The sequence below is a fragment of the Phyllobates terribilis genome, unplaced genomic scaffold, assembly GCF_046119375.1.
Source record: "Phyllobates terribilis strain yellow unplaced genomic scaffold, ASM4611937v1 Scaffold_4__5_contigs__length_816908805, whole genome shotgun sequence".
Classification (NCBI taxonomy): domain Eukaryota; kingdom Metazoa; phylum Chordata; class Amphibia; order Anura; family Dendrobatidae; genus Phyllobates; species Phyllobates terribilis.
The window spans coordinates 359,140,849-359,163,425 of record NW_027362764.1 but is presented as its reverse complement, the minus strand read 5'-3'; positions in this window follow the sequence as shown (position 1 = coordinate 359,163,425).

The window sequence follows — 22,577 nt, the reverse complement described above, 5'->3', positions numbered from 1 at the left end:
TTCTGTTACAACTGGTCGCTGCGGGTTTGACGCCGCATAACACGCTGAGTCAAACCCGCAGCGGCTCCTGACCGTGTGCACATACACTCAACACATCCTAGATCTGAATGAATGAAATATTCTCATTGAATACTTTGTTCTGTACAAAGTTGAATGTGCTGACAAAATCACACAAAAATCATCAATGGAAATCAAATTGATTAACCAATGGAGGCCTGGATTTGGAGTCACCCCCAAAATTAAAGTGGAAAAACACACTACAGGCTGATCCAACTTTGATGTAATGTCCTTAAAACAAGTCAAAATGATGCTCAGTATTGTGTGTGGCCTCCACGTGCCTGTATGACCTCCCTACAACGCCTGGACGTGCTCCTGATGAGGATGCGGATGGTCTCCTGTGGGATCTCCTCCCAGACCTGGACTAAAGCATCCGCCAAGTCCTGGACAGTCTGTGGTGCAACATGACGTTGGTGGATTGAGCGAGACATGATGTCCCAGATGTGCTCAATCGGATTCAGGTCTGGGGAATGGGCGGGCCAGTCCATAGCTTCAATGCCTTCATCTTGCAGGAACTGCTGACACTCCAGCCACATGAGGTCTGGCATTGTCTTGCATTAGGAGAAACCCAGGGTCAACCGCACCAGCATATGGTCTCACAAGGGGTCTGAGGATATCATCTCGGTACCTAATGGCAGTCAGGCTACCTCTGGCAAGCACAAGGAGGGCTGTGCAGCCCTCCAAAGAAATGCCACTCCACACCATTACTGACCCACTGCCAAACCGGTCATGCTGAAGGATGTTGCCGGCAGCAGATCGCTCTCCATGGCGTCTCCAGATTCTGTCACATGAGCTCAGTGTGAACCTGCTTTCATCTGTGAAGAGCACAGGGCGCCAGTGGCGACTTTGCCAATCCTGGTGTTCTGTGGCAAATGCTAAGCGTCCTGCACAGTGATGGGCTGTGAGCACAACCCCCATCTGTGGACATCGGGCCCTCATACCACCCTCATGGAGTCGGTTTCTAACCGTTTGTGCAGACACATGCACATTTGTGGCCTGCTGGATGTCATTTTGCAGGGCTCTGGCAGTGCTCCTCCTGTTCCTCCTTGCACAAAGGCGGAGATAGCGGTCCTGCTGCTGGGTTGTTGCCCTCCTACGGCCCCCTCCACGTCTCCTGGTGTACTGGCCTGTCTCCTGATAGCGCCTCCAGCCTCTGGACACTATGCTGACATACATAGCAAACCTTGCCACAGCTCGCATTGATGTGCCATCCTGGATGAGCTGCACTACCTGAGCAACTTCTGTGGGTTGTAGAGTCCGTGTCATGCTACCACGAGTGTGAAAGCGCAACCAACATTCAAAAGTGACCAAAACATCAGCCAGAAAGCATTGGTACTGAGATGTCGTCTGTGGTCCCCACCTGCAGAACCACTCCTTTATTGAGTGTGTCTTGATAATTGCCAATAATTTCCATCTATTGTCTATTCCATTTGCACAACAGCATGTGAAATTGATTGTCAATCAGTGCTGCTTCCCAAGTGGACAGTTTTATTTCACAGAAGTTTGATTTACTTGGAGATATATTCTGTTGTTTAAGTGTTCCCTTTATTTTTTGAGCAGTGTATATACAGGGTGGGCCATTTACATGGATACACCTAAATTAAATGGGAATGGTTGGTGATATCAACTTCCTGTTTGTGGCACATTAGTATATGGGAGGGGGAAAACTTTTGAAATCTGCCATTTTGGATCCAAGTTTATTTTTTTCAATGGGAAGAGGGGCATGTGACACATCAAACTTTTTGAGAATTTCATAAGAAAAACAATGGTGTGCTTGGTTTTTAACGTAACTTTATTATTTGAGTTTTTTACAAGTTTATGACCACTTATAAAATGTGTTTAAAGTGCTGCCCATTGTGTTGGATTGTCAATGCAACCCTCTTCTCCCACTCTTGACACACTGATAGCAACACCGTAGAAGAAATGCTAGCACAGGCTTCCAGTATCCGTTGTTTCAGATGCTGCACATCTCGTATCTTCACAGCATAGACAACTGCCTTCAGATGACCCCAAAGATAAAAGTCTAAGGGGGTCAGATCGGGAAACCTTGGTGGCCATTTAACTGGCCCACGATGACCAATCCACTTTCCAGGAAGCTGTTCATGTAGGAATGCTCAGACCCGACACCCATAAAGTGGTGGTGCACCATCTTGTTGGAAAAACTCAGGGAACGTGCCACCTTCAGTGCATAAAGAGGGCATTGATGTTTCCACTGATGAAGAATGGCCCCACTATCTTTGTACCCCATATACCACACCATACCATCAATTTTTGTGTTCCAACAGTCTTGGAGGGATCTATCCACTGTGGGTTAGTGTCTGACCAATAGCGGTGGTTTCGTTTGTTAACTTCACCATTCACAAAAAAGTTCTGTGTAAGCATTAGGGTCCTGTTCTAATTTTTGTTTTGCCCATTCTGAAAATTCAGTCGCTGATCTGGGTCATCCTCATTGAGATGCTGCAGCAGCTGTATTTTGTAAGGGTGCCATTTGTGAGTAGCTAATATCCGCCGAAGGAATGTTCGACTGATGCCACTCTCCAGTGACATGCGGCGAGTGCTACGCTGTGGGCTCTTGCTGAATGAAGCTAGTACTGCCACTGCCTTTATAATTATATATAGTGACATAACCTATGTGCTGCACTATCTGTTTGCTACACATGATACCTTATGCTTATTTTTAATCAGATGGTTTTATATGTATGTCTGTAATAAAATCTATTATTTTAAAATTATTTATGCCTCATTTAATAGAGACATTATTACTGTTCTATTAGTGTTTTTTGTGTCATTTAAAAACCTTCAGCAAAGGTTTGGGGTGTGACTCATTACTGCACAGTGTGAACATCGCCGCACTACAGTATGGTGGAGAATGCGGGCAGTGTGAACTGAGGCATACCCCAAAAGCTGCATGTCCGTGATCAAGCCAGCAAAGCTACAGCTCAGGCCTGCCGACAACATGGAGGAGCTACTGAAGCAGTTGGTAGTCACCCAGCAGCAGCTGCAGTTTCAGCGGCAACAGCAGCATCTCCAACAGCAAGAGCGGCACCAACAGCACAATCAGCAGCAGCTACTGTATCAGCAGCAGCAGAAAGCTAATGAACTGATTCTGCAACAGATTGCTGCCCTGCAAGATACATCCCCGACGCTGACCCCCCATCCGTCGTGAGGCCCGGGACAAAGTAAGAGCAGCGTTGAGGAAGATGAGTCCTGAGGACGACATGGAAGCCTTCCTCACAGTTTTCTAACGCACAGTGGAGTGAGAGTGCCTGCCAGCTGATTAGTGGGCTGAAGTGGTGGCCCCGTTCCTGATGGGAGAATGCCCTGAACTACAGAAAGCTGAAAAGTGAGATCCTTACCCAACTGGGGGTAAATACCTATATGCGAGCCCAGCGTGTTTACCAGTGGTCCTTTGAAGAGACCCGCTAGGTCTCAGGCTTATGACTTATTACAGTTAGTCAAAAAGTGGCTCCAGCCTGAGACCTTGGGCCCACCCCAAATGGTAGAAAGGATAGTGGTTGACGGGCTTGTGCAAACTCTGCCAGCAGCCATACAGCGTTGGGTGGGGCAAGGAGACCCGAGTAACCTGGACCAAGTGGGTAGCCTGATACAGCCACTCATGACTTTGTATGGGACTCTGCCCCAATGCGAATGGCACGCCGGCCCCTGCAAGTCTGGGAAAGGGTCACGTCCCTCTGCTGGGGACAGTAAAAACCAAGCCCACACTGAGGGGGCACCCTGGAGTGAGGGTGGCAGGAGACCAGTTTCCCCTAAAACGGTCTTGAGGACCCCCAGATCGACAGATTAGTCGAATAGTTCAATAAAACCCTCAAGTTCATGTTAAAAAAAAAAGTGGTTTCTAAGGATGGGAAGGATTGGGACATGTTACTGCCCTATTTGATGTTCGCTGTCCGGGAGGTACCACAGACTTCCATGGGGTTCTCACCCTTTGAGCTATTGTACGGCAGGCATCCTAGGGGGTCTGCTGGACGTAGTTAAAGAGATGTGGGAACAGGAGCTGAATCCGCATAGGTGTGTAATTGGGCACGTGGCAAATATGCAGGATCGGATCGCAGCAGTCATGCCTATAGTAAAAGAGCATCTAATGGATGCCCAGGCAGCGCAGACTGGCACGTATAATAAAAGGGCCACAGTCAGGTCCTTTAAAGAAGGGGATCGGATCTTGGTATTAGTGCCCACTGCAGAGAGTAAGCCCTTGGCCAAGTGGCAAGGGCCATATGAAGTCCGGGAAAAGGTGGGGGAAGTAAATTATAGAGTATACCAGCCTGGGAAGAGGAAACCCGAAGAGTTATACTACGTCAATTTGCTTAAAGCCTGGAAAGACTGTGCATGTATGATTACGGAGACGACTCAGGTCGTATCGTCTGTGAACCCTCCTACACCGGCCCGGGAGGAGGCCGGAGGAGAGGTAAAAAAAAAGCGACACTCTCACTAAACATCAGCGGCGGGAGGCTCGGAAATTAGTGCAGCAGAATGGGGACGTATTCTCCGAACTGCCAGGCCGTATTGCTGTCATCCAACTTGATATTGTCACCGAGCCTCGAGTGAGAGTGCGAATGAAACCGTACCTTGTACCAAAAGCCCGGAGGCAAGCCATTGCAGCAGAAGTAAAACAAATGCTCACACTAGGAGTAATCGAGGAATCCAGGAGTGAGTGGGCTAGCCCCATTGTGCTGATTCCATAGCGATTCTGTAACGACTTACTAAAATTGAATGAGGTGTCAAAATTTGACCTTTATTCAATGCCCCGGGTGGACGAGCTGATTGAGAGACTGGGGCAGGCCCAGTACTTCACCACGTTCGATCTGACCAAGGGTTACTGGCAGGTGCCTCTGACAGAATTGGCAAAGGAGAAAACTGCCTTTATAACACCAGAGGGCCTCTATCACTATGTCGTCTTGCCTTTTGGGTTACATGGGGCCCCGGCTACATTCCAGAGGCTGATGGACATAGTTTTGGAGCCCCATCAGAAGTACGCATCCGCATATTTGGATGATATTATCATCTTTAGTACTGATTGGCAGACCCACTTGTCCCAGGTACAAGCAGTAGTGGATTCCCTCAGAGTAGCGGGCCTGACAGCGAACCCAAAAATATGTGCGATAGGTCTCGAGGAAGCCCGGTACTTGGGGTACGTGATTGGCTGTGGAGTTATCAAACCCCAAATAAACAAGATCGAGGCCATTCAAAACTGGCCAAGCCTGTGGGTACTAAACAAGTAAGAGCTTTCCTCGGCATAGTCTGGTACTACCGACAATTTATACCTAACTTTGTTGGGAGAACGGCGCCCCTGACCGATTTGTTAAAAGGTAAGAAGTCGGTAATGGTTCGGTGGAACCCTCAAGCGGAGGAAGCGTTCCAGTCCATGAAGTTGGCTAGTCCTCATCAGCCCCAATTTCAAGAAAACCTTCATCGTGCAAATTCATGCCTCAGTGGTAGGCCTAGGTGCGGTACTGTCACAAGAGGTGAACGGAGATGAACATCCATTCACCTACTTGAGCAGTAAACTTACCTCAGCAGAGGAAAAATTATAGCGTAGTGGAGAAAGAGTGCTTGGCTATTAAATGGACCTTGGAGTCCCTATGCTATTATTTGCTTGGGCGACAGTTTCGGTTGCTAACAGACCATTCACCCCTTGTGTGGATGAGAAATGCAAAGGAGAGTAATGCTCGGGTCACCAGATGGTTCCTGTCCCTACAAAATTTTAGTTTTTCAGTGGAACATCAGGCTGGGAAGTCGCAGGGAAATGCGGATGCCCTGTCATGGGCACCCTGTATTGTGACAAGTGTTCAAACCCACAAGTTTGAACAGAGGGGGTAGATATGTGAGGCAGTGAGGGGAATTATATGTGAGGGACGATATATTTCCCCCAGAATGCACACCGAAGCATATTGAACCTGCTGGAGTGCATTGCAATCACAGGCAAGCATGTGGTTGCAGTGTAGAGTAAAAGTGAGTTTGGATTTGGTCAAGCTATTTGACCAACGCTGATTTAGTAAAACTCGGCATGGGCTTTTATTTCTTGGAGTGGACTACAGGATGGCAGTGGGGCAGTCCACTCCCTCCAGCCCGGGTCTTGCAGGTGGCTCATGTCCACAGTTTCATTTAAAAATCTGCAGCAAAGGTTTGGGGTGTGTCAGTGTTTTGTCTACAAGCTGAAGAGCAGGTGGATCTGCAACACAGGCCTGTGTGAAGCTGAACAAAGAGCCAAGGGAAGCAAAACTCCTGGTGCACCTCAGCGTGACATGGCGGTGCCGTCGCCCACGGTAACAGGTGTAATAGGTCTGGGAGGCGGAACCTCTGAGCTACTATACAAGGGGGCGGTCCTTGTAAGGGAGCGGGTGGCGACCAGGGAAGACGGGCAGGAAGTCACAGCAGGTGACCGGGACAGTCTCTGAGTGAACGGGCTGGAGGTCACGGCAAGTGACCGGGGCAGTCTCTGGATGAACGGGCAGATGGTCACGGCAAGTGACCGGGGCAGTCTCTGAATGAACGGGCAGATGGTCACTGCAAGTGACCGGGGCAGTCTCTGAATGAACGGGCAGATGGTCACGGCAAGTGACCGGGGCAGTCTCTGGATGAACGGGCATATGGTCACGGCAAGTGACCGGGGCAGTCTCTGGGTAAAGGGTTGGTACGACCTGTGGCGGCTGATGATAGACGTGAGCTCCCAGGTGAGCAGGCGAGAGTCTCTGGATGAACGGGTGGTCACAGCATGTGACGGCGGAGCCTCCAGGAAGACCAACAGACAGGCGGCAGATGAGTGCTCCCAGGTGAGCGGGCAGAAGTCTCTGGACAGGCGGGTGGTCACAGCACGTGACGGCAGAGCCTCCAGGTAGGCTAGCAGACAGGCAGCAGATGAGCGCTCCCAGGTGAGCGGGCAAGCTGGTCCATAGACAGACTGACAGGAGTTGGAAGGCAGACCGTCGGACCTCAGGCAAGCAGGCAGGTGGCTGAAGTGCGCTCCCAGGTGAGCGGACAGGCTGGTCCTTAGACAGACTGACAGGAGTAGTAAGGCAGACCGTCGGACCTCAGACTAGCAGGCAGGTAGCAGATAATCAGGCAGGAATAAGACAGCAAGCTGGCAGGAATCTGGCAGGTAACTGGCAACGGGACCTGAGGGCTGAAGCAGAGTAGTGAACAGTGCAACAACATTGCTCGGGCACCTCCATTTTGGAGGAGGTGCCTTATATATGGTGAAGTCCTCCGGCCATTGGCCGGGGACTCCTTAGGACGGCGCGCGCGGCCCCTTTAAGAGGGAGGGAGAGCGCGCGCGCCCTAAGCACAGTGGCCGGGAAGGAGCGCGCGCTGCCAGCAGAGCGGGAGGAGGACGCCGGGCACGGAGCAGAGAGGTGAGGGGAACAGCGTCCCTGCCTAGCAGAGGGCAGGGACGCCGGCGCTACAGTACCCCCCCCTTTAGGCCCCCCCTTTTTTAGGCCAGACAGAAATTTAGCTAGGATAAGAGGGGCATGGATGTTCTCCCGGGGCTCCCACGTTCTCTCCTCAGGACCAAACCCCTTCCAATCTACTAGAAAAAAGGTCTTTCCTCTTACCCTTTTGGTGGCAAGAATGTTCTCTACCTCAAACTCGTCCTCAGCAGAAACCGGAGCAGGAGGCGTACCTGTAGACTTGGAAAAAGAGTTAAGTACCACAGGTTTGAGGAGAGATACATGGAAGGAGTTAGGGATCCGTAAGTTGGCCGGGAGTTTCAATTTATAGGCCACCGGGTTGATGTGACTGATGACCTCCAGAGGACCGATGAACCGAGGCCCTAACTTGTAAGAAGGTATCTTGAGTCGGACATATTTAGATGAGAGCCAGACTTTATCTCCAGGATGAAATTGTGGAGGATCCAGGCGTTTTTTGTCAGCATGTCTTTTCATCCGTTCGGACGACTGAAGGAGTGCGGATCGGGTACTCTCCCAAATGGAGGAAAATTTGCTAACGAGAGATTCCGCAGCCGGGTTGTCCACAGAGGTGGAGACAGGAAAAGGAATCCGAGGATGCTGACCGAAGACTACAAAAAACGGGGATTTGGAGGAGGATTCGCTCTCGTGATTGTTATAAGAGAACTCGGCCCATGGTAGGAGATCCACCCAGTCTGAATGATGGGCATTAACGAAGTGCCGGAGGTAACTGGTCAGGTTCTGATTGATCCGCTCCACTTGACCATTGGACTGTGGGTGGTAAGCGGAAGAGAAGTCCAGGGTGACGTCTAGCAGTTTACAAGTGGCTCTCCAGAAACGTGAGGTGAACTGTACCCCACGATCCGACACGATGTGGAGGGGCAGGCCATGAAGACGGAAGATGTGGCGGATAAAGTCTTTAGCCAGCTCGGGTGCAGACGGGAGGGCTGGCAGGGGAATAAAGTGAGCCATCTTGGAAAAGCGATCAGCGACCACCCAAATGACCGTACAACCGACGGAGACGGGGAGATCAGTTATGAAGTCCATAGCAATATGCTGCCAGGGGGCAGCAGGCACAGGAAGCGGAAGGAGGCGACCGGCTGGCAGGTGTCTCGGGACTTTGTTGCGGGCGCAGGACACACAGGCAGAAACAAAGTCTATTACGTCCTTGTGCAGGGTAGGCCATCAGTAGTGCCGGGCAATAAGCTGGAGGGTCTTTTTCTGACCGGCGTGGCAAGCTAGTTTAGACGAATGGCCCCAGTGTAGGATCTTCTTCCGATCAGGTACTGAAACAAACGTCTTACCGGGAGGGAGACGATTTAGACTCACGGGAGCCACCTGCATTACTCTGGCGGGATCGATGATATGTTTAGGTTCTTCCTCGAGATCGGACACCAGAAAGGATCGGGACAAGGCGTCTGCTTTGACGTTTTTGTCAGCCGGGCGAAAATGAAGAACAAAATCAAAGCGAGCAAAAAACAAGGACCACCGGGCTTGGCGCGGGTTAAGTCTCTGGGCATGCTGGAGGTAAGCCAAGTTCTTGTGGTCAGTGTAAATTATTACCGGGTGAAGAGCCCCCTCGAGTAGGTAACGCCACTCCTCCAACGCCAGCTTGATGGCCAATAACTCTCGGTCTCCTATGGAATAGTTGCGCTCAGAAGAGGAGAAGAGTTTGGAGAAGAATCCACAAGTTACCATTCTCCCGGAAGATGATTTTTGAGTAAGTACCGCTCCGGCTCCAGAGGAGGAGGCGTCAACTTCCAGGAAGAACTGCTTGTTGCCGTCCGGGCGATGCAGCACCGGGGCGGAAGAGAAGGCCTGTTTTAGGGAAAGAAAGGCCTCCTCTGCTTCGGGCGGCCACTCTTTTGGATTAGTACCCTTACGGGTGAGCGCGGAAATTGGGGCAGTCCGGGAAGAGAAGTGTGGTATGAAGAGGCGGTAGTAGTTAGCGAAGCCCAGGAATCGCTGAATGGCCTTCAACCCCTCCGGTCAAGGCCATTTCTCGATGGCAGACAGTTTCTCTGGATCCATTCGTAGGCCGGTCTGAGAAATAATGTAGCCCAAAAACGGAAGCGAGGTCTGCTCAAAGAGGCACTTCTCGTATTTAGCGAAGAGGTGATTCTGCCTGAGCCTGAGCAGGACCTGACGAACGTCCCTCCGGTGAGTCTGGAGATCCGGAGAGAAGACCAAGATGTCGTCCAGGTACACCACTACGCAGGAGTAGAGAAGGTCCCGGAAGATGTCATTGACCAACTCTTGAAAGACGGCAGGAGCGTTACAGAGACCAAAGGGCATTACCAGATATTCATAGTGGCCGTCCCGGGTGTTGAATGCCGTCTTCCATTCATCCCCCTGACGGATACGAACCAGGTTGTACGCCCCACGGAGGTCCAGTTTGGTGAAGATTCTAGCCCCCCTCAGACGATCAAATAACTCCGGAATGAGCGGAAGGGGGTACTTATTCTTCACCGTGATCTGGTTAAGGCCTCTATAGTCTATACAGGGACGGAGAGAGCCGTCCTTCTTTTTGACGAAAAAGAAGCCTGCTCCCGCCGGAGAGGTAGATTTCCGGATGAATCCCCTGGCCAGATTCTCCTCAATATATTCGGACATCGACCGGGTCTCAGCAGCGGATAATGGATAAATACGCCCACGGGGAGGAGTAGTACCAGGTAACAGGTCGATAGGGCAATCGTATGGTCTATGAGGGGGTAGTGTCTCTGCTTCCTTTTTATTAAAGACATCAGCATAAGACCAATAAGGAATCGGAAGTCCAGGTAGATTAGCTGGGGTAGGAGAAGGACGGACGGGATGGACGGGAACCAGACAGGTCTTATGGCAGTCCTGTCCCCAGCGAAGGACTTCTCCGGTCTGCCAGTCAAGCACGGGTGCATGTCTCTGGAGCCAAGGTAGGCCTAGCAAGAGGGCGTGGGAGAGTCCAGGCAGAACATGAAAGGAGATACTCTCAGAATGCAGCATTCCCACCTGCAGAGTAATGGATTCGGTGATGAGTTGGATGGGGCGTGGTAAGAGACCCCCATCCACGGCAGCAACAGACAAGGGTACAGCCAGAGGTTTGGTGGGGATGCGGTATTTCTCTACCAGGGACTGTGAAATAAGATTCCCGGCTGCTCCAGAGTCAAGTTGGGCTAGTTCGAAATAACGGTTCTCCCCGCAGACGATTGAGACTGACAACAGCAGAGATGGAGAGGATTTATTCTTGTCTAGGTCGACCTCTCTGAGCGAACCTAGACACAGGCGTTTCCCGACCTCTCCGGGCAGGTACGGATCCGGTGCTCCTTACTGCCACAGTAGAAGCAGCTCCCCTCGGCACGGCGTAAGTCCTGACGGGTTTTGACCATCTTGGTCTGGTCGACCTGCATAGGCTCAGGAGAGTGTACCTGGGTAGAGACGGAGGGAGTGACGGGTTTCTGAAAAGTAGGAGCTAGACGTGGTAACCTCCTCTCACGGGTGACCTCTTTGGCACGCTCCTGGAACCGTAGGTCAATCCGAGTGGCAAGAGTTATTAGGTCATCGAGAGTGGTAGGGATGTCCCGACCGGCAAGTTCATCTTTAATACGGCCGGACAGACCCTCCCAGAAGACGGATACCAGAGCGTCGTTATCCCAGGCCAGCTCCGAGGCAAGGGTACGGAACCGTATGGCATATTGGCCCACGGTGAGACTTCCCTGACGGAGGCGTAGCAGTGATGATGCGGATGAGGTCTTCCGTCCGGGTTCGTCGAAGACTTTCCGGAAAGCCGTGAGAAAAGGCAAGTTGGACGCCAGGGGGTCTCCTCTCTCCCATAGAGGATTTAGCCAGGCCAGGGCCTCCCCGGTGAGATGGGACATGATGAATGCAATTTTGGCTCGGTCGGAGTTAAACTGGTGGGACAATAGTTCAAAGTGCAGGGTGCACTGATTTATGAAGCCCCGAGCCTGGGCGGAGTCGCCTCCGAAGCGAGGAGGTGCAGAAAGCTGGGGTCCGGGGTAGGATACCATGGTATTAGTGGGCAGCGGAGCTGCCGGATTGCCAGACATGGCACTGGCGGAGGTTGCTGGTGGAGCAGTCAGAGTGTCCAGGCGAGTATTAACATTCCGCAGGTGACCCAGGATGGACTCCTGTTGGGACCTTTGACGGGACAGTTCATGACACAGGTCCGAGAGCGAGGGAGCTTGGGTGCCACCGGGTTCCATGGCCCGAGCAAACTGTAACGGGTCTGGGAGGCGGAACCTCTGAGCTACTATACAAGGGGGCGGTCCTTGTAAGGGAGCGGGTGGCGACCAGGGAAGACGGGCAGGAAGTCACAGCAGGTGACCGGGACAGTCTCTGAGTGAATGGGCTGGAGGTCACGGCAAGTGACCGGGGCAGTCTCTGGATGAACGGGCAGATGGTCACGGCAAGTGACCGGGGCAGTCTCTGAATGAACGGGCAGATGGTCACGGCAAGTGACCGGGGCAGTCTCTGGATGAACGGGCAGATGGTCACGGCAAGTGACCGGGGCAGTCTCTGGGTAAAGGGTTGGTACGACCTGTGGCGGCTGATGATAGACGTGAGCTCCCAGGTGAGCAGGCGAGAGTCTCTGGATGAACGGGTGGTCACAGCATGTGACGGCGGAGCCTCCAGGAAGACCAACAGACAGGCGGCAGATGAGCGCTCCCAGGTGAGCGGGCAGAAGTTTCTGGACAGGCGGGTGGTCACAGCACGTGACGGCAGAGCCTCCAGGTAGGCTAGCAGACAGGCAGCAGATGAGCGCTCCCAGGTGAGCGGGCAAGCTGGTCCATAGACAGACTGACAGGAGTTGGAAGGCAGACCGTCGGACCTCAGGCAAGCAGGCAGGTGGCTGAAGTGCGCTCCCAGGTGAGCGGACAGGCTGGTCCTTAGACAGACTGACAGGAGTAGTAAGGCAGACCGTCGGACCTCAGACTAGCAGGCAGGTAGCAGATAATCAGGCAGGAATAAGACAGCAAGCTGGCAGGAATCTGGCAGGTAACTGGCAACGGGACCTGAGGGCTGAAGCAGAGTAGTGAACAGTGCAACAACATTGCTCGGGCACCTCCATTTTGGAGGAGGTGCCTTATATATGGTGAAGTCCTCCGGCCATTGGCCGGGGACTCCTTAGGACGGCGCGCGCGGCCCCTTTAAGAGGGAGGGAGAGCGCGCGCGCGCCCTAAGCACAGTGGCCGGGAAGTAGCGCGCGCTGCCAGCAGAGCGGGAGGAGGACGCCGGGCACGGAGCAGAGAGGTGAGGGGAACAGCGTCCCTGCCTAGCAGAGGGCAGGGACGCCGGCGCTACAACAAGTTTGGAGAAGGACTGTGTTATGACCCGGCTACGATCCAGAGGATACCGTTTACCTTTACTTTGTGAGTTTTGCCAAATAAAACCTTTTAAGTTGGACTTACCTTGGATCACTGCCTCATTACTGCACAGTGTGAACACCACCGCACTACAATATGTGTGTATTTATATAAATATATATATACACAGGGGCGGACATATCACTGGTGCAACCTTTGCAGCCACACAGGGGCCCAAGAGGAAGGGGTCCATTTATACCTCCAAAGCAGGTGCAATTTTGCATTTTTAGGAGCTCTTGGGCTGCAAAGTGTCTATATATTGTTCTTGCACAGCACTTTTCCTTATTCTGGGACCTCATATAGCAATAAGACATACTAGGTCCTAGAATAAGGAAAAAATGGTGCAATAATAGATTATCTGTACATAATGTCTGTGCAAGACAGAAAAACATTAAGGCTAAATGGTAACCTGTTAAGAAATACAGACTAGGATGCAGAGACCCCACACATATCACCGCTCAGGAATGTGACTTCATCAGGGGTAATGACCATTACACCACTTTATCTGATCTCTATTCTTTGTGTCTTTGCATCTTCCCACACTCTTGACTCACCTTCACTCATTTTTTCACATTCATGTTTGTGTGCCTTTTATATACACGTGTCTTTTATCATGTTCTTGTGTCATCTTACACTTTTTATTCACTTTCACTTGATTTTCACTAAAATGTATTAAATTTACTAAAACCAATTGAGTTTTATGTCACTATCATCTATTTTTAAAATACCATTTTTATACACACTTGTATTTAGTTCTTCATTGAATAGGGCTATCTGGCAATGGGACCCCCGGAGTCTTGGGCTATATCATCTGGTATCTGCTTTATTCATTGTCAATGGAACTGATGGAAATATCAAAGCGCAGTGCTCGGCAGCTCATAGATAATGAATAGAGCAGAGGTCAAGCATGCACAACTCTGCTCCATTCAGGACGAGAATGCCAAGTCCTGTTTTCAGAATCTCTAGGGGGCCCAGTAGTCGAATCTCCAGTGATCAGCAAGTTATACACGAGCCGATGGATCGTGGGTAACTTAATTATTTTGTGAATAACCCTTTAAAGAACCATGTTGATTCTAATATTCTTTGCAATAACAGTATCATACATGAGCCGAAAATAAATATGTTCACACACACAAACATATACCATACACACACGTACGTACACATATACCGTACATACATACAAACAAATGCATACACATAACGTACATACACACATACCGAACATATATACACGTATACATACACACATACAGTACAGACCAAAAGTTTGGACACACCTTCTCATTTAAAGATTTTTCTGTATTTTCTTGACTATGAAAATTGTACATTCACACTGAAGGCATCAAAACTATGAATTAACACATGTGGAATTATATACTTAACAAAAAAGTGTGAAACAACTGAAAATATGTCTTATATTCTAGGTTCTTCAAAGTAGCCACCTTTTGCTTTGATGACTGCTTTGCACACTCTTGGCATTCTCTTGATGATCTTCAAGAGGTAGGCACTGGAAATGGTCTTCCAACAATCTTGAAGGAGTTCCCAGAGATGCTTAGCACTTGTTGGTCCTTTTGCCTTCACTCTGTGATCCAGCTCACCCCAAACCATCTCGATTGGGTTCAGGTCTGGTGACTGTGGAGGCCAGGTCATCTGGCGTAGCACCCCATCACTCTCCTTCTTGGTCAAATAGCCCTTACACAGCCTGGAGGTGTGTTTGGGGTCATTGTCCTGTTGAAAAATAAATTATGGTCCAACTAAACGCAAACCGGATGGAATAGCATGCCGCTGCAAGATGCTGTGGTAGCCATGCTGGTTCAGTATGCATTCAATTTTGAATAAACCCCCAAAAGTGTCACCAGCAAAGCACCCCCACACCATCACGCTTCCTCCTCCATGCGTCACGGTGGGAACCAGGCATATAGAGTCCATCCGTTCACCTTTTCTGCGTCGCAAAAAGACACCGTGGTTGGAACCTAAGATCTCAAATTTGGACTCATCATACCAAAGCACAGATTTCCACTGGTCTATTGTCCATTCCTTGTGTTCTCTAGCCCAAACAAGTCTCTTCTGCTTGTTGCTTGTCATTAGCAGTGGTTTCCTAGCAGCTATTTTACCATGAAGGCCTGCTGCACAAAGTCTCCTTTTAACAGTTATTGTAGAGATGTGTCTGCTGCTAGAACTCTGTGTGGCATTGACCTGGTCTCTAATCTGAGCTGCTGTTAACCTGCGATTTCTGAGGCTGGTGACTCTGATAAACTTGTCCTCAGAAGCAGAGGTGACTCTTGGTCTTCCTTTCCTGGGGCGGTCCTCATGTGAGCCAGTTTCTTTGTAGCGCTTGATGGTTTTTGCAACTGCACTTGGGGACACTTTCAAAGTTTGCCCAATTTTTCGCACTGACTGACCTTCATTTCTTAAAGTAATGATGGCCACTCATTTTTCTTTACTTAGCTGCTTTTTTCTTGCCATAATACTAATTATAACAGTCTATTTAGTAGGACTATCAGCTGTGTATCCACCTGACTTCTGCACAACACAACTGATGATCCCAACCCCATTTATAAGGCAAGAAATCCCACTTATTAAACCTGACAGGGCACACCTGTGAAGTGAAAACCATTTCCAGTGACTACCTCTTGATGCTCATCAAGAGAATGCCAAGAGTGTGCAAAGCAGTCATCAAAGCAAAAGGTGGCTACTTTGAAGAACCTAGAATATAAGACATATTTTCAGTTGTTTCACACTTTTTTGTTAAGTATATAATTCCACATGTGTTAATTCATAGTTTTGATGCCTTCAGTGTGAATGTACAATTTTCAAAGTCATGAAAATACAGAAAAATCTTTAAATGAGAAGGTGTGTCCAAACTTTTGGTCTGTACTGTACATATACCGTACATACACACTCATACAGATTGTAACGGGTCTGGGAGGCGGAACCTCTGAGCTACTATACAAGGGGGCGGTCCTTGTAAGGGAGCGGGTGGCGACCAGGCAGGCAGTCACAGCAGGTGACCGGGACAGTCTCTGGAAGAACGGGCAGGAGATCACGGCAAGTGACTGGGGCAGTCTCTGGATGAACGGGCAGATGGTCACGGCAAGTGACCGGGGCAGTCTCTGGGTAAAGGGTTGGTACGACCTGTGGCGGCTGATGGTAGACGTGAGCTCCCAGGTGAGCAGGCGAGAGTCTCTGGATAAACGGGTGGTCACAGCATGTGACGGCGGAGCCTCCAGGAAGACCAACAGACAGGCGGCAGATGAGCGCTCCCAGGTGAGCGGGCAGAAGTCTCTGGACAGGCGGGTGGTCACAGCACGTGACGGCAGAGCCTCCAGGTAGGCTAGCAGACAGGCAGCAGATGAGCGCTCCCAGGTGAGCGGGCAGGAGTCACTGGACAGGCAGGTGGTCACAGCACATGACGGCGGAGCCTCCAGGTAGGCTAGCAGGCAGGTAGCAGATGTGCGCTCCCAGGTGAGCGGGCAAGCTGGTCCATAGACAGACTGACAGGAGTTGGAAGGCAGACCGTCGGACCTCAGGCAAGCAGGCAGGTAGCTGATGTGCGCTCCCAGGTGAGCGGGCAAGCTGGTCCTTAGACAGACTGACAGGAGTTGTAAGGCAGACCGTCGGACCTCAGGCTAGCAGGCAGGTAGCAGAATATCAGGCAGGAATAAGACAGCAAGCTGGCAGGAATCTGGCAGGTAACTGGCAACGGGACCTGAGGGCTGAAGCAGAGTAGTGAACAGTGCAACAACATTGCTCGGGCACCTCCATTTTGGAGGAGGTGCCTTATATATGGTGAAGTCCTCCGGCCATTGGCCGGGAACTCCTTAGGACGGCGCGCGCGGCCCCTTTAAGAGGGAGGGAGAGCGCGCGCGCCCTAAGCACAGTGGCCGGGAAGGAGCGCGCGCTGCCAGCAGAGCGGGAGGAGGACGCCGGGCACGGAGCAGAGAGGTGAGGGGAACAGCGTCCCTGCCTAGCAGAGGGCAGGGACGCCGGCGCTACACAGATATATACATATTGTACATAAAAATCCACATATACTATACATGCACAGACATATACCGTACATACATACACAGATGCACACACATATACCAGACATACACACACATATACCGTACATATATACACATACATATACGATACATACTGTAGTGTGGCGGTGTTCACACAGTGCAATTTAACAGGCAGTGACCCAAGAATGTCCAACTTAAAGGTTTTATTGTCCACAAAACTCACAAATTAAAGGCAGCTTTTATTCTCTGGAATGCAGCCAGGATCTCCAATACAGAAAGTATAACTCAACCTCGTTATACTGCACCACCGTGTTACTGAAGGTGCATCAGGTACGTTGCCTTCACAGGCCTGTGTTCAGCTTCACACAGGCTGGTAGTGCAGAGCCTCCTGCTCTGCTGCTAGCAAACACAACAATGAGCCACCCAAAACCTAGGCTGCTTGTTTTTAAATGAAAAGTGTGGGCAGGAGCCATGTGCAAGACCCAGGCTGGCAGGAGTGAACCGCCCCATTGCCATCCTGTAGTTCACTCCAAAAATAAAAACCCATGCCGGGTTTTCTTAAATCCGACCTAGCAAAATACAGGTGCATCTCACAAAATTAGAATATCATTAAAAAGTTAATTTATTTTAGTTCTTCAATACAAAAAGTGAAACTCATATTATATAGAGTCATTGCAAACAGAGTGAGCTCTTTCAAGTGTTTATTTCTGTTAATGTTTATGTTTATGGCTAACATGAAAACACAAAAGTCATTATCTCAGTAAATTAGAATACTTTATAACACCAGCTTGAAAAATTATTTTAAGGCTGTGTGCCCACGATGCAGACATGCTCCGAATTTTTTCCTGAGCATTTCTGCATCTCCCTGGCTGAAAAAACGCATGCGGATTGTACATGCGTTTTTCCTGCCAGTGACAAGCGGATGTGAAGCGTTCTTCACATTCATTTCCCCATGCGGATTGACAAGCGCTTTCCAAGCGATTTTAGCATCACTTGGAAAGTGCTTGACAACTTGGTCACACTAAATAAATCCATGCAAACGGCATGGATTTACAGTTAGGTCCATATATATTTGGACAGAGACAACATTTTTCTAATTTTGGTTCTAGACATTACCACAATGAATTTAAAACAAAACAATTCAGATGCAGTTGAAGTTCAGACTTTCAGCTTTCATTTGAGGGTATCCACATTAAAATTGGATGAAGGGTTTAGGAGTTTCAGCTCCTTAACATGTGCCACCCTGTTTTTAATGTCTAGAACCAAAATTAGAAAAATGTTGTCTCTGTCCAAATATACACTGCTAAAAAAAATAAAGGGAACACTTAAACAACAGGATATAACTCCAAGTAAATCAAACTTCTGTAAAATCAAACTGTTCACTTAAGAAGCAACACTGATTGACAATCAATTTCACATGCTGTTGTGCAAATGGAATAGACAATAGATGGAAATTATTGGCAATTATCAAGACACCCTCAATAAAGGAGTGGTTCTGCAGGTGGGGACCACAGACCACATCTCAGTACCAATGCATTCTGGCTGATGTTTTGGTCACTTTTGAATGTTCGTTGTGCTTTTATACTCGTGGTAGCATGAGACGGACTCTAAAACCCACAGAAGTTGCTCAGGTAGTGCAGCTCATCCAGGATGGCACATAAGGTGTGGCAAGAAGGTTTGCTTTGTCTTTCAGCGAGTGTCCAGAGGCTGGAGGCGCTACCAGGAGACAGGCCAGTACACCAGGAGACGTAGAGGGGGCCGTAGGAGGGCAACAACCCAGCTGCAGGACCGCTACCTCCGCCTTTGTGCAAGGAGGAACAGGAGGAGCACTGCCATAGCCCTGCAAAATGACCTCCAGCAGGCCACAAATGTGCATGTGTCTGCACAAACGGTTAGAAACTGACTCCATGATGGTGGCATGAGGGCCCGATGTCCACAGATGGGGGTTGTGCTCACAGCCCAACACTGTGCAGGACGCTTGGCATTTGCCACAGAACACCAGGATTGGCAAAGTCGCGACTGGCGCCCTGTGCTCTTCACAGATGAGAGCAGGTTCACACTGAGCACATGTGACAGAGTCTGGAGACGCCGTGGAGAGAAATCTGCTGCCTGCAACATCCTTCAGCATGACCGGTTTGGCAGTGGGTCAGTAATGGTGTGGGGTGGCATTTCTTTGGAGGGCCGCACAGCTCTCCATGTGCTTGCCAGAGGTAGCCTGACTGCCCTTAGGTACCGAGATGAGATCCTTAGACCCCTTGTGAGACCATATGCTGATGCGGTTGGCCCTGGGTTCCTCCTAATGCAGGACAATGCCTGACCTCATGTGGCTGGAGTGTGTCAGCAGTTCCTGCAAGATGAAGGCATTGAAGCTATGGACTGGCCCACCTGTTCGCCAGACCTGAATCTGATTGAGCACATCTGGGACATCATGTATCGCTCCATCCACCAACATCACGTTGCACCACAGACTGTCCAGGAGTTGGCGGATGCTTTAGTCCAGGTCTGGGAGGAGATCCCACAGGAGACCATCCGCAACCTCATCAGGAGAATGCCCAGGCGTTGTAGGGAGGTCATGAGGCCACACACAATACTGAGCCTCATTTTGACTTGTTTTAAGGACATTACATCAAAGTTGGATCAGCCTGTAGTGTGTTTTTCCACTTTAGTTTTGGGGGTGACTCCAAATCCAGGCCCCCATTGGTTAATAAATTTGATTTCCATTGATGATTTTTGTGTTATTTTGTTGTCAGCACATTCAACTTTGTACAGAACAAAGTATTCAATGAGAATATTTCATTCAGATCTAGGATGTGTTATTTGAGTGTTCCCTTTATTTTTTTGAGCAGTGTATATGGACCTAACTGTATATAGTGTGACCGTAAAGAATGGTTAAAAATAAAAAAATAAATATATACTTACCTTCTGATGGCCCCCGGAGTATTGATTCGATTCGTCTCGGCTTGCCGGCAGCTCGCGGCACACTGAAGGACCTGTCGTCACATGACTAAATGATGTCAGCGCAGGTCCTTCAGTCCACCGTGATCTGCCGGCAAGCGAAGACAAGCACACCGGGGGCCATCAGAAGATAAATATAATATTTATTTTTTATTTTATTTTTTTACAGGTTCTATGGTAACCGGGGTGTGGAGGAGAGTCTCCTCTCCTCCAGACCTGGGTACCATCCGCACATTTAAACGCATGGATTCCGCCGAATGTACAGATGCAGTGATGCCGAATCCAAGCGTTCCAATGCAAATCAATGGCGGTGAAAACGCAACGCTTCCGCAAAATAATAGGCAGTGCTGCGTTTTTTTCCGCAATTATAACCCGCTGTGGAAATTTCCACAGCTTGTGCACAGCACATGCGGATTATCATTGGGGAACATGGCAGGCCTTTTACCAAGCGTTTTTTAAGCGTTTCTGCAGCGGAATTGCCGCTGCAGAAACGCTTAAAAATTGCATCGTGGGCACACAGCCTAAATCCGAAATGTTGGCCTGCTGAAATGTATGTTCAGTAAATGCACGTAATATTTGGTTGGGGCTCCTTTTGCATCAATTACTGCATAGAATGTGACGTGGCATGGAGGCGATCAGCCTGTGGTATTGCTGAAGTGTTATAGAAGCCTAGGTTGCTTTGATAGCAGCGTTCAGCTCTCCTGCATTGTTGGGTCTGGTGACTCTCATCTTCCTCTAGACAATACCCCATAGATTCTCTATGGGGTTAAGGTCAGGCGAGTTTGCTGGCCAATCAAGCACAGTGATACTGTTGTTCTTAAACCAGGTATTGGTACTTTTGGCAGTGTGGACAGGTGCCAAGTCCTGCTGGAGAATGAAATGTCCATCTCAAAAAAGCTTGTCAGCAGAGGGAAGCATGAAGTGCTCTAAAATTTCCTGGTAGACGGCTGTGCTGACTTTGGTCTTGATAAAACACAGTGGACCTACACCAGCAGATGATATGGCTCCCCAAACCATCACTGATTGTGGAAACTTTACACTAGACCTCAAGCAGCTTGGATTGTTTACCTCTCCACTCTTCCCCCAGACTCTGAAACCTTGATTTCCAACTGAAAATTGGAACTCTGGGACCTTGTGGAGTGTGTCAATATCACGCAGGGTGTGGGAAAGACTTAGTGCAACACAATGGGAAGAGGGAAAGTAAGCCCAGACTCTAGGGTAAGGGGGGAGTGGAGACCTCCTTGGTTGATCTAGTGTCACCCTGTCTCCACTAACGTCCCTATATTGGTTCTTCACCAATCGCTGCACGCGTACCTCACCCTGTCTTTCCCAGGCGTTTAGCCCTGGCTACGGAAGGAAGGGGGATGAGCGCTAGTCTATCCCCACTGACATTAAAGACAACAAGGAGGAACAGACAAGGGAAAATTTCTTAGCTTTAGACGACTCCAGACAACTGCGCACACGTCCTCAACACCAAACAGGAAGAAGTACTGCTCTTGTTCAAGCCTTCACAAGGAGTAATGAATATTGCCTGCACCTCCCTCTGACACACAGCAGGTAATTATACGCCCAGGCCAGGGTGTTAATTAGCCTGAGGAAGGTAGCCGCTGGGTCCTAGAGACAGCCTCTAAGAAGTTTTCTGCAATGCCAAATGCAGAGATCTCCTGCAACCAACTGCAGGACAACTGTCTTTCACTGCTGACACACCTGTGACAGTACCCCCCCTCTATGAGTGTCCTCCGTACACTCAGGACCGGGTTTCTCAGGATAAGAGGTGTGGAGAGCCTTCACCTCTGATGCTGAAATCCACATACTCTCCTCAGGACAATAGCCTTTCCAGTGCATCAAGTATTGTAGAGAACGACGTTGGAGACGAGAATCTACAATACTCAAAATCTGGAACTCCAGAATACCAGCAACCATTACTGGGGGTGGTGGTAGAGGTGTGGGCTCAAGAGGTTCCTCATACTTCTTGAATAAGGACCTATGGAACACGTTGTGGACCTTAAGGGCCTGAGGAAGTTCAAGACGAAACGCTGCTGGGTTAATGACAGCGGATATTTTATAGGGACCCATAAACGTAGGTGTTATGTTCTGCTACCAGAGCTAAGGAAAGAGAGGAGATCTGTCCCTACGATAGAACTCAGCTGAATCCCTACGATGTAACAGGGAACCTGATCCTGCGATCAGACCTGCTAAAGTCCTAAGCTAGTCTGTACGAAGACCTATAGATGTGGGGGAGGAATGCCTACAAGTACTAAGGACTGGGAGGAATATGGGACACCTCCTAACAGAAATAGTAGCAGACAGACGAACAAACAAAATATAAAGAACATAGAGGTCAGTAAACCTAGCAAACTAACAGAGCAAGACACAGAGCACAGGCTAGCTAGAAAGTAGATATACAATGAAGTCCAGCAAAGCCAGAAGGGCGGAGCAGGATTAAATAGGCCAACAAGGTCATGTGACCAGCAAAGGAAAAAACCTAAGAGCAAGGTTCTAACAGTACCCCCCCTTCTAAGAGGATCCTCCGGATCCCCTAGGACCAGGCTTATCAGGAAATCTCCTGTGAAACGCTCTGATAAGTCTGGACGCGGAAACATCATCTGACCTCACCCAAGAGTTATCCTCGGGTCCGAAACCTTTCCAGGCCACAAGATACTGCAAACTACCTCTATACCGTCTAGAGTCAAGGATGCGAGAAATTTCATATTCCCCGTCCTCCACCACCGGAGGAACAGAGGCAGAGGCGTCACCATCCGACACAACAG